Here is a 14143-nt window from a genome sequence, read left to right on the forward strand (position 1 = left end):
AATTGCTCTTGAGAAAAACCTCTAGGAGGCAGTGGGCCAAAAAGGCCCCGTAAACATTTTGCCTATTAACAGTCCCATGAGGGAGAGAGTTTTGCCCTGGCCTGCATGTGCTTATCTAAATATAGTTTGGCTGCCAACTTAGAGTAGATTAGCTGAAATTTACTATAAAAGTGAAGATTTAACAGTTCTCACAGTTTACGATTAATACAGGATCTTGCACATGCCAGTAAAAATTCATCCAGCCAACACTACTTGAGTGTAAATGCTAAGCAAATACAAGCAGAAAGCAAAGACTTACTCAATACTCAGTTACTGAGACATCTGAGAATGAATGTGGTGCTGTTCTTAAAATTATTGAATAACATGATTCCATAGCAGACCAGGTATGCAAAACAATTATTTATACAATAATATAATATTATATAATAATATTAGCACATGCTAACACTAAAACAAATAAATGGACATCTCAGAGTGAAACAATTTGTAGACCTTTAACAAAATGTAGACATGATTTGGAGTGTCTAGTCACTAGCAAGATTGTAGTGGAAAAATAAAATTAGCTAATTTTGGAAGATCTTAAGAACTAGTAATTAAAGGAAAATACATGGACAGTTATTGGTGGATTAGATGTTATAAATCTCAAAGTAATGTTGGGCAAAAGATTGTAATGGATGCTATGAGGAAATTCCTCTGCAGAACTATATATTGGCTGGAACAAAACAGAATGGAGTGATGATTGGGAGTATTGGAGAATGCAGATTAATAAAGGTTGTAGAGGGAAACATCCACATCCACTCTGGCCTTTCACACGCTGGTCTCTGTCTCCCATCACCAGCTGAGTCTATAGAGGCAAATTGCTGGCAAACACACATGGATCTTTTGTCCAAATATTAAGTTCCATCTCCAAGTCCAATTGCACATGTTTATAGATTATTTCATTGTTCTTTCTAACTTGAGTTCTACGTTCATCCATCAAACATTTTGCCTCTGATCTCCTGTGTGTCCATGAGGTCTGTGTGCAGCTTCACGAGCCAACGCTTTCGCTCTGAGGTCAAATTCTGAGAGCATGCATGACTCATATGGTTGGCAGGCGAGAGTGAGTTGATGGGAGAGAGGTGCAAAAGAGCAGAAACATATGTCAGAGGACTGCAACCTTGTTCCAACTGCTGCCTCTAAAGGTGATACTACCCACTTCTGAAGCAGTTGCATACTCGAGGCAGAATTCTTCTTGGCAAAGCTGTCAAAATAACCATAAATGAATGTAGAGGTATGCCACGTTAGGTTTTTGTTGCTTTGATCCCATTTGGATGTGGTCTGCAGTCATAGCAAGCCTTCAGCAACGACAAGTCTCTTTCACAGCTGTGACTATCTTCCTGCCATTCTAGCAACACAGACACAGCCGTGAGCGCGCATAACCCCCGCACCGCTCGCTCAGTTATGCCATCTCACAGTGTTTATGTGCTGAAAGGGTAGTAATTTTCGCAACAATTATTAGCCATAATTTCAGAGGTACGTTCTCACTCAACTCTTGCACTTTCCACAAGCCCTGCTGGCTTCTTGTAATGGTGATTCATGAGTGATTTCCTTGTTCCTTTCACCATTCAGCCCCAAAATGCTTGCATGACTCATGGTGAGCTACTCCAAATATCCGTCAGAGAAAGGTTTTACTCTATATGTAAACTGGAGCGAACATATATCCTAGACAGACTCTTAAAATTTTATAGCATGTATATAGAAAATGTTCTCAGGGAATGACAAACAAAAAACACCTCTTGGACATTTTGTATTACTTGTGATTGTTGATAGGGCTGACAATATCTCTTCTCCTTGTCTTAACACTACACTGTAAAAACAGCATCTTATAATAAATATTTCTGGTGTAAATGGAAGAACAGTTTAACACTGAAGGAGATTATTAGACCCATGTGATTTTGCTTTGCAGTTGTGTTTTAGAGCCTTACCATCGCTTGTATTTTCCAGAGTTTTGTAAAACCAGCAGCCAGCATTAAACAACTGCTGGAATGTAAAGTGTGGGTTTTATGCCTTTCTAGCAGATGTTTTTATAAGTCCACATGATTCTCAAAGAGGGGTCGAGGGACCTCAGGCAGAAATGTGTAAGATGAGTTAAGTATGCATATGTGTGTGACTGTCTTTAAACTTGTGAAGGGCCCCAGCACTTTCCAAAACAGTAAATTAATCCCACCTGCACATACCACCAAAACTGGTCAACTCTTTCAATTTATTTAGCAGTCTGCATACAAGACTCCTAAAACGTTTTCTGATGTCAATCAGTGATATAATATAATTCATTAATAAAAAGACAGTTTATTTAACATGCATTACAAGGTATGTTACAGTGTGCATGTCAGTGAACAAATGCTGTAAACAATCAGGTTTATTTATAGAAAAAGGGTGTAAACATCTAGGATAATGATCTTTTAAAAAGAGGGTAACTGAGTCAGATTTTTAATCAATTTAGGAGAGGATTTGGCCTACCTGCCATTTTTATACTTTGAGTTAGCCATTTACACACACACACCTGACATTTACCTGACACTTTTATCCAAAGCAACTTACAATTACGACTGAATACAATTTGAGCAATTGAGGGTTAAGGGCCTCACTCAGGGGCCCAACAGTGGCAACTTTGCAGTGTTGGGGCTTGAACTGGCAACATTTGATTACAAGTTGAGTGCCTTACCACCGAGCTACCACTGGTCAAAAGAGATTTCAGAAGATCCCAAAAGAAACAACCGTTGATGCTCATGAGGCTGTGAAGGGCTGCAAAAACCCTCAGGTGTCAGCTAAGGATCTCTATGCACCTTTTACATTTGCTAATGTCTGTGTTCATGAGTTTGATATAACAAAAACAAGAGCAGTATTCATGGGAGATTAGTGTGGTGGAAACAACTCTCAAAAAATGCTCCATGTCTTGAGCTTGTTCAAGCCCACCTATTCCACAGCATTGTTGGAACAATGTTCTGTTGACAGATGAAATAAATGTTTAACTTTTAGGCACACAAAAATACAGATTATTGATATTGCCAATAAAATGGTCCTAATATTTATTAAATATAACAGACATACTAGAACATGCACAACATGACAGACAAATGCTACCAGGTAAATTTCCAATTATTTCCCAATGATTATTGACTTGGAAAATCAGATCTCATTCTGATAGCCTATCTTGCACAAATCTAGGTCTTTCTAAAAGCTTTTTCTCTGTTAATGGTTGACAGATGTCCCCACTCCACCTTTTTGAACAGTGGAAACATAGCATCAGTCTCTCTACCAACCCACCATTGATTTTGCTCTGCCACCCCTCTATTCTACCATGCTACATGTTTAAAATCTTTTATTATAAGCCCCTGTGGGCAAGCCATGAGTAAATTATGGTTTTTTAGAGACATACATAACATATTGTGAGAGAGAAAAAAGAGAGTGAGAGAAAGAGATTTTATAAGGATGTAGAATTTTTCAGGTTTTCTAATATAACAAAATATATTATTTGGCAAGTGTATGAACCACTTTCCTTGGAATCATCTCTCCACAGTATCTCTGTTAATCCATTTTTTAAAACATTTTTTACTACCCAGACTTTGAAGACATACATTTTCTTTCTATTGTAGGCTTAACCATCATTTCTGTTTGCTTCTAGAATATAGTTTACCTCTTAGAGATGTTGTTACTATGTTACTATATAGTTTACCTCTTAGAGATGTTGTTACTATGTTACTATATAGTTTACCTCTTAGACATGTTGTTACTATGTTACTATATAGTTTACCTCTTAGACATGTTGTTACTATGTTACTATATAGTTTACCTCTTAGAGATGTTACTGTTACTATATAGTTTACCTCTTAGAGATGTTGTTACTATGTTACTATATAGTTTACCTCTTAGACATGTTGTTACTATGTTACTATATAGTTTACCTCTTAGAGATGTTGTTACTATGTTACTATATAGTTTACCTCTTAGACATGTTGTTACTATGTTACTATATAGTTTACCTCTTAGAGATGTTGTTACTATGTTACTATATAGTTTACCTCTTAGACATGTTGTTACTATGTTACTATATAGTTTACCTCTTAGAGATGTTGTTACTATGTTACTATATAGTTTACCTCTTAGAGATGTTGTTACTATGTTACTGTATAGTTTACCTCTTAGAGATGTTGTTACTATGTTACTATATAGTTTACTTCTTAGAGATGTTGTTACTATGTTACTATGTTTAATACTATTAGATTGGAATTTAATTATATATATATATATATATATATATATATATATATATATATATAGAGAGAGAGAGAGAGAGAGAGAGAGAGAGAGAGAGAGAGAATTATATTTTAATTACAACAACAAAGAATAAACTATAAATTGGCTTTACAAAGACTAATACAAGGCCAGTAGTAAATCTATGCACATTTATAGCTAGAAAATAAAGTTTTTGAATAAAAGATGAATGGTAGAGCACTGGACTATGGGTGCCACCTAAGCTGAAAATTTCGGAAGTGTTAAAATGAGTGATTTTCCAACCGGTAAAGAGGAGAAGAATGAAGGGGCTGTAGTAAGCCTGTCCTCTCAGCTACGTGCTAATTCTTTACCACTAAATCCTTCCATTTTTGTTGGTTATACCTTGACAACTGAAGGACTTGGAAATAAATGAATGTTAATGAGATGAGCTTAGCTATCTTAAAAATGTAAAACCAGTGGACTTTCATTGGGATCATGAACGGACAATTAAAAGGATTTGAGGGGACTGTGAAAGCCAAATGGGTATGTATTTACGTTAAGGAAGCCTTACTGTGTATACCAACTACAGAGGATGTTGAACATTTCAGAAAATGAGACGAACAAATCTGGGATGAAAAGGGCTGTTTGGATGGGTAAGTAATGTGTGAAAAGTAATGAGGACCACGAATCAATATTCTGAGATCAAAATATGTAATGCTCATGTAAGTCTATAGGAAAAATATGGAGAATATTGTGAAAGACTGAAAAAGGAGGTCGTGAGTCAGTTATATGTTTAGAAAAACCACATGCAACTCAACTGGGCATCACAACATGCCCAGTTATTATTTTAAAATGCAAGTTATTATTTTTACAATGAGCAAACACGTTCTATAACTATACTTATTTATATCCTAAAATTGGCCTTAACTCACATTAGATATATTTTTCACTGGCATGAGCAAATAAACATTGCTTTGAATGTCTCTTTTTGGATGTCTCTCTGTTTGGATGTTGGATGTCTGTCTCTGTCTCTCTCTATCTCTCTCTCTCTCTGTGTGTGTGTATGCGTGTGTGTGTGTGTGTGTGTGTGTGTGTGTGCGTGTGTGTGTGCATGAGCACAGTAGTGCTTTAAACATTATGAACCCTTTAGAAGTTTATATATTTCTGCATGAATTTGACTTAAACCTAACTCAGATTGTCACAAAAGTACTAAAAGTAGATACATCAAATCAAATCAAACAAATGAGTAATTTATTTTTTGAAGAAAATGTTCCAATATTCCATATCTCTGAGTGGCAAAAGTATGTGAACCTTTGCTTTCAGTATCTGGTTCGCAGGAATAACTAAACATTTCCGGTAATTGTTGATTAGTTCTGTATATCGACATGGAGGAATTTTAGCCCATTCCTCTGTACAAAGCAATTTTAACTCAGTTATGTTGGTGGGCTTCCTCCCATGAATTGCTTGCTTCAGGTCCTTCCACAATATTTCTATTGGATTAAAGTCAGGATTTTGACTTGATCATTCCAAAACTTTAACTATATTCCTCACCCACTCTTTGGTAGAACAACTTGTGTGATGTCGATGTCTTACTGCATGACCCACATTTTCATGAGATTCATTTTATGAACCGATAGCATGACATTTTCCTTCAGAATTTGCTGGTATAATTCAGGATTAAGATTAGATTACAATCTGTGAGAAAGGACTTTAGTTGCTTAGAAGTTACCTTGGTTCCTTTGTGACCTGTCAGACTTTTTACATGCCTTGTTCTTGGCATGATCTTTGTTGGTCGACCACTCCTGGGGAGGATAATACTGGTCTTAAATTTCCTACATTTGTACACAGTCTGTGATGATTTTGAAATCTTTTCCAGCCTGATGAGCATCAACAACTCTTTTCCTGAGGGCCTCAGGAATCTCCTTTGCTCGTGCCATGATACACCTCCACAAATGTGGTGTGCAGTTAAATCTTTGCTAGATCCCTGTTCTTCAAATAAAACCAGGTGCAGACTCACACCTGACTGTTATCCCATTGACTGACAAAGCCTGACCCAAATGACTTCAAATGATTTGCTAATCCTAAAGGTTCACATACGTTTGCCACTCACTGATATTGGTTCATTTTCCTCAATAAATGAATGTCTATTATAATAATATAATAAATTATTATGAGTCTAATATTTTGGTCACATTTGTTTTGATTTAGTTCTCTTTATGTACTTTTAAGACTTGTGAGACAAACAGTCAAATTTATATAGAAATATAGAAACTTCTAAAGGGTTCACTAACTTTCAAGCACCACTGTACATGTGTACATTGTTGTAATCTTTTAATAGGAAAAATGTATTGTGGGGATATTTTTTACTGACATTAAGTTACAGATGTTTAGATGTGCACATGTACAGTCATATTTAGCTAAAGTAGTACACTGTTCATTGGAAAACTCCCACAGGCACAGTGATACAGAAGAGTATATCTGATGGTATTCTTAGGTCAAAGGATAGATTTTTTTTGCTTTGAGTTAAAATTGGCCCTGTTTCCTGTGCAGTTTATAGCTCCTATTCCTGTTTGCTTCCACCAGGTAACCCCCCGACACACACTGCTGAAGTCACTGGAAAGCTATACTGATGCTCACGGCTTATTTCAGCTCAATTGTCTGCAGTGACCCAATAGTCTGCCCAATATCAGTGATGATTCACCTGGAGGATACACGTGTGCTTGGTCCTCTTCCCCCCCTTACACCCATCATAGTCCAACTTTCTCACCTGCTTCCCCACAGTGACTCTCCACCAGGCATGACAAACAGATGGTTCCTCTGGGATGCTCTATCCTCAGAATTCTGCCACCTCAACAGATGGTTCCTCTGCGATGCCCTTTCCTCAGGATTCTGCCACCTCAACAGATGGTTCTTCTGGGATGCCCTAGCCTCAGGATTCTGCCACCTCAACAGATGGTTCCTCTGGGATGCCCTATCCTCAGGATTCTGCCACCTCAACAGATGGTTCCTCTGGGATGCCCTATCCTCAGGATTCCGCCACCTCAACAGATGGTTCCTCTGGGATGCCCTATCCTCAGGATTCCGCCACCTCAACAGATGGTTCCTCTGCGATGCCCTATCCTCAGGATTCCGCCACCTCAACAGATGGTTCCTCTGGGATGTCCTATCCTCAGGATTCTGCCACCTCAACAGATGGTTCCTCTGGGATGCCCTATCCTCAGGATTCCGCCACCTCAACAGATGGTTTCTCTGGGATGCCCTATCCTCAGGATTCCGCCACCTCAACAGATGGTTCCTCTGGGATGCCCTATCCTCAGGATTCTGCCACCTCTGTTGTTTTTCATGAGGTGGGCTTTAACGCACAAGGTTTGCTGGCCATCTGGCCTCTTTTCACTGCTGCCACATGGCCGTCCTAACAGTGGCACCTAGAAGCTCAAAGTACGCTTTTGCTAAGGTGTCCTCGCACTCTTGACCCTGTAAACATACCGGCCTCCAACGAACTGCCGCACTCTGCTAACGTTCTAAATCATCACAAGCTGTGTTTCCCACTCTTTGGTAGAACAACTTGTGTGATGTCGATGTCTTACTGCATGACCCACATTTTCATGAGATTCATTTTATGAACCGATAGCATGACATTTTCCTTCAGAATTTGCTGGTATAATTCAGGATTAAGATTAGATTACAATCTGTGAGAAAGGACTTTAGTTGCTTAGAAGTTACCTTGGTTCCTTTGTGACCTGTCAGACTTTTTACATGCCTTGTTCTTGGCATGATCTTTGTTGGTCGACCACTCCTGGGGAGGATAATACTGGTCTTAAATTTCCTACATTTGTACACAGTCTGTGATGATTTTGAAATCTTTTCCAGCCTGATGAGCATCAACAACTCTTTTCCTGAGGGCCTCAGGAATCTCCTTTGCTCGTGCCATGATACACCTCCACAAATGTGGTGTGCAGTTAAATCTTTGCTAGATCCCTGTTCTTCAAATAAAACCAGGTGCAGACTCACACCTGACTGTTATCCCATTGACTGACAAAGCCTGACCCAAATGACTTCAAATGATTTGCTAATCCTAAAGGTTCACATACGTTTGCCACTCACTGATATTGGTTCATTTTCCTCAATAAATGAATGTCTATTATAATAATATAATAAATTATTATGAGTCTAATATTTTGGTCACATTTGTTTTGATTTAGTTCTCTTTATGTACTTTTAAGACTTGTGAGACAAACAGTCAAATTTATATAGAAATATAGAAACTTCTAAAGGGTTCACTAACTTTCAAGCACCACTGTACATGTGTACATTGTTGTAATCTTTTAATAGGAAAAATGTATTGTGGGGATATTTTTTACTGACATTAAGTTACAGATGTTTAGATGTGCACATGTACAGTCATATTTAGCTAAAGTAGTACACTGTTCATTGGAAAACTCCCACAGGCACAGTGATACAGAAGAGTATATCTGATGGTATTCTTAGGTCAAAGGATAGATTTTTTTTGCTTTGAGTTAAAATTGGCCCTGTTTCCTGTGCAGTTTATAGCTCCTATTCCTGTTTGCTTCCACCAGGTAACCCCCCGACACACACTGCTGAAGTCACTGGAAAGCTATACTGATGCTCACGGCTTATTTCAGCTCAATTGTCTGCAGTGACCCAATAGTCTGCCCAATATCAGTGATGATTCACCTGGAGGATACACGTGTGCTTGGTCCTCTTCCCCCCCTTACACCCATCATAGTCCAACTTTCTCACCTGCTTCCCCACAGTGACTCTCCACCAGGCATGACAAACAGATGGTTCCTCTGGGATGCTCTATCCTCAGAATTCTGCCACCTCAACAGATGGTTCCTCTGCGATGCCCTTTCCTCAGGATTCTGCCACCTCAACAGATGGTTCTTCTGGGATGCCCTAGCCTCAGGATTCTGCCACCTCAACAGATGGTTCCTCTGGGATGCCCTATCCTCAGGATTCTGCCACCTCAACAGATGGTTCCTCTGGGATGCCCTATCCTCAGGATTCCGCCACCTCAACAGATGGTTCCTCTGGGATGCCCTATCCTCAGGATTCCGCCACCTCAACAGATGGTTCCTCTGCGATGCCCTATCCTCAGGATTCCGCCACCTCAACAGATGGTTCCTCTGGGATGTCCTATCCTCAGGATTCTGCCACCTCAACAGATGGTTCCTCTGGGATGCCCTATCCTCAGGATTCCGCCACCTCAACAGATGGTTTCTCTGGGATGCCCTATCCTCAGGATTCCGCCACCTCAACAGATGGTTCCTCTGGGATGCCCTATCCTCAGGATTCTGCCACCTCTGTTGTTTTTCATGAGGTGGGCTTTAACGCACAAGGTTTGCTGGCCATCTGGCCTCTTTTCACTGCTGCCACATGGCCGTCCTAACAGTGGCACCTAGAAGCTCAAAGTACGCTTTTGCTAAGGTGTCCTCGCACTCTTGACCCTGTAAACATACCGGCCTCCAACGAACTGCCGCACTCTGCTAACGTTCTAAATCATCACAAGCTGTGTTTCACATCGAAAATGTGACCAGTACATTCCCTTTTTAAAATATGAACATTTAAAGTCTGAATCTTGTCAATAACAGATGCACCCAACATGAGACATTTCAGCTAAATTTAAGGCAACGCGAATCGTGATGAAAGGTCATTTGTTCTGTGAGTTATAGATAAATGGTGCGACCGATGCCAGAGAAGCAGCGTGATGTGGCCGTCCATTTCTAAGCTGCTTAAGTAACATCAGATGTCTCCACGTGGAGTTTACGAGCAAGTCTTAAACGAACCTCGTCCACTCCACCCAGGCCAACGCTTTGAAGCCTGCTACGCTCCTCCTCCACCAAGGCTTCCTCACTGCCTCCAGTCAAAAATTACCATCAAAAAAGCTAAACCTTAAAAATGCCTCTAAGAACACAGCCTGTGTGTGGCCTTTGAAGACTGATTAGCTTTGGCATTCTTCAATGGAGAAATCTGTAAGGACTGTTGATTACTCCTTAACCAGCCACTCCAACTCTGTGTGTTTTCTTTTATATAGGACTACAATTAGACAATGTCTCTTAATCCATTCTTTACAGTGACATAGAAGGATCTTTGTTTGAAAGATCTCCACACTGTGACTCACCCTATTATTGAAGTACATTGAATGTGTGCTGACACAGAAGCTTTGAAAACTAATCACCTGTCTGTATTCACTCATTACCTGTTGACCCAATTCTTCCTTTGTTAGTTATGTATAGAGAAACTGCATATGTAACATCTTATTTTATACATATTCTACCTATAATTATACATATTCTGTACATGTGACCTTGTGTTGAATTTTGCCGGACTAGCATAAATCTGTTTACACATCAGCTATGTATTACGATGTTATTGCTAGCATGTTATGCTGTTAATGAGTGAGATGTCAAGGGTTCCATGTTGGCTTACAAGACAACATTAATTTAGCGTTGGGTTCTGTGGCTCAGTCCATGTTCACATTGGCAGAATGTAGTAGAACGCCAACTGTGGGACCCAGAGACACGCAAAGCTGAGCTGTGAGAGAAAGTGAGTTTCTTCAGCTAAATGTGACTCAGAGCTGCTTTGAACAAGGAAGAAACCACAACAATAGCTCCAGTTAATCAGTGCCTATGGCCTGTGAATCTTATCCTGCTCATGTCACGCCCCAGGTCACCACCAAATCCCCGCCCCCTAACCCCCCCCCGGTTAATCGCTTGCTCACGCACATATACGCACACACACATAGACATGAATTCAGCTCAACTTTTCTACTGGTTCCTTAAACTTTCCCAAAATCTTGAGGGCAAATGGAATGGTCTGTTTTCCCTATCAATCACACAGTCCACCTTCCAGAGAGGTTTTATTAACATTAGTTAGTAACATTCAGTGCTCAGCATATTCACATTCAACCTTGCCTCACACTTCACTGATATTCATCTATTCTTTTCATTTTTTCCCAAATTTCTTTTTTTTTTTTTTTTACATAATTTTTGCTCCTGCCATACCAGGAATTTCCCCCTCACCACTGGTTCCCCCTTTCTTAAAAGTGCTTGGTGAAAATGTATTTGAATTGAACTGATTTGTTTCAATTTCATTTTTCCATTTAATCCTTTTGGTTTTGATTCGCATTGCTTTACTTAATATCCTTTTCCCTTGCCACTGACTCACTCCTTCTTTAAAGTGCTCAGTGAAAATTTAATCCAATTGAATCAAATTTAACTGATTTGTTTCAATTTTTTCCCCCTATGTAGTTATATTGGCCGGATTCCCTTATTTAATATCCTGAGCTCTTTCCCTCTCTCCATCTCACTTCATGGCCATTTTGTGATACAATGTTGAGCTAATGAGAAACAGTGCAATCGTGTCTTATGCTCAGGAAACCATCTGTACTTAAAGCCAACATCGATTGTTGCCATATTCCACAAACCCTTTCACTGAGATCATTGTCCCCACATCCCTATCCCACATCGGGATCCGTTAAAAAGTCTCCCTGCTTTAACGGACTGCTGGATTAAGTGAGAAACCGCTGTTTCTTGCTGTAGCTGTGCTGGCATGTCTTCACAGTGTGCGCTCAGGGTCACGCTGTGAAGGCTTATCCGTGTCCTTTTCTGATGCATTATGACCACAGCTTGCTGCAGGATGAGTCAACAGGATTACCACAAAACCACAAATGATGTGAAATAAATAAAAGAAATACCCCACTGTAACTGACACGCCCACTATAGTCTCATTAAATGCTCACGCAAACACCAACACGAGATGTAAGCACGGACCCACGCACGTACACATACGACACTATCCATCAGGCCAGTGGGGGAATCACTTGTCTCTGAGGCCCTTACAGAGTTCCATTCAACCTGGGCCCTCGCCCTCCAGTTCCATTTTTACCATTTTTTCTACTTCCTGTACCTTTCCTTCATCTCTCGCTCGCACACTGGGTATCCTTTCACACGTCCTTTTCCACCTCCATGGATAAACAAACATGCTCATCAACATTATGATTGCTTAGGCGCTGCCAGCGCTTGCTCACACCGCCCCCCCCGAACATATGTAAACGTGATCACCTGAGCGAAGCCGCATTGCGCATGCACACATTCTGTTGCGTATACCAGTGCTGCACACACAAGCCTTCTACAGTAAGTTTTAAGAATACATCTGTAATTGTATAATAAATAATATTTAGCTAACCATGTGCATGTTTTTAGGACTTTAACGTACCCACACTTATTTGGCATGGCAATGCAACACGAGGCGATGAGGGAAATGATAATTGCGGAGGCTCCACGTGGCACTCAGGAGTGTTTTGGATGCTGGGCTGGAACGCGAAGCTGTGGCCTGGTTCAGATTGTCGTGCAGAGCACAAACCCGACAGAGTCTCGTAGTTTATGTCGGATTGGCGCATTACTTGATTAGACTGTGGAGGTCTGTGGTTCTCTGTGTATGTGTTTAGTTATATGGTTTGTGCAAAGTGATACAGGCGCTGCGGTCATCAGTCAAATACACATATTTCCTGCCTGCTTCCTCTCCTCTTCTCTCTCCCACTCTCTCACTCCCTCTCTACCTCTGTGGCTCCTACTTTCTCCTCCTCTCTCGCTCCCACACTCTATAGGGAGGGCTGGAATACAAGTTAGAGTAGGGTTTAAAATGGCTAAATCTCAGGACCATTTCCTGTGCCGCCCCCCCTGTACAGGCCTAATAACTGGAATTAGGGCAACACATCAGTCCACCTACATGAATGTGTGTGTATAGTCAACTCATACACATGCACACTCATCCACTACACATACGCGAGCACACCCATCCAATATACATGCGCGCGCATGTGCATACCGGCAACTGGCACACAGGCGTTCTGAGGATGTCAGGTTTAGGGGCTGAGAGTGAGCGGCGCCAGGCTGCGCAACACAATACGCTATGATCACTTAATGTAAATGAGGATGTGTGCAACTGTACACACACATTCTCTTGTTATTATGCACACACACATTTTTCTTAGAGATGGAAACAAAGAAGAAGGGTAGATTACTGACTGCATGCATGGTTGAAAAGAAAGCATATCTGTGGGTTCTCTCTGTGTCTAATTTCCATATACACTACACAACTGTGTCTTCTTTATTAGTCATGCATACTGTAACTATCTGCTATTACCAGACATACACCTGATACACTTCTCCTCTTCATGCCTGTTCACCGAGTGCTGTTTCATTTACATGACTGGACCATGTGCACAGTGTAAAATCACATCTGCACACATCAAGCTCTATAACATGTGCGTGTCAGACAATATCAACTAGAGCGCTCTGGTGTAAAACACCAGCTCAGTGTCTTTTCAGGCAAATGTATTTCTTTATTACTTTGATGGACACAGCAGACAGTACCAGTAATAGCTAATAGAGTTTCATCTGCTCTGCCTATATGAGGCTGTGCACGGACAGCCGAATTAACCATCCTCCAATGACAGACTCTAATATAATGCACTAGTATTTTCTAACCAACTCATCCGGCTCATTGTTGAAAGAGTGTCTCAGGTCACATATCGAATTAGAGATTCCATCAGTTTCCTCCTATTTTTTTTCAAGATGCAAAAAGGGGGAAAAAGTTCAAGGAAGGAGCCAAGCGAGCAGACTAACTCCTGACCTCAAGATGAGGCTGGTTCAACGTCTTCTCTTCTCCGCTGGCTTGCATTCCTAATTCAATTAAGTACCAGCTCTGACAGCTCTTGTAAACCATGGGTTTCATGTTACTAGCTATACAGGCGCTGTCTTGCAAACTGTGTGAGAATAATGTGCTATTAAAGGAAGAAGAAAGAATTACGATGACGTTGATGAAACAGCAAAAGAAAATACAGCAGGTCACGGGAGGTGCGAGA

The sequence above is a fragment of the Electrophorus electricus genome, unplaced genomic scaffold, assembly GCF_041902795.1.
Source record: "Electrophorus electricus isolate QZ-2024a unplaced genomic scaffold, ASM4190279v1 Scaffold90, whole genome shotgun sequence".
Lineage (NCBI taxonomy): Eukaryota > Metazoa > Chordata > Actinopteri > Gymnotiformes > Gymnotidae > Electrophorus > Electrophorus electricus.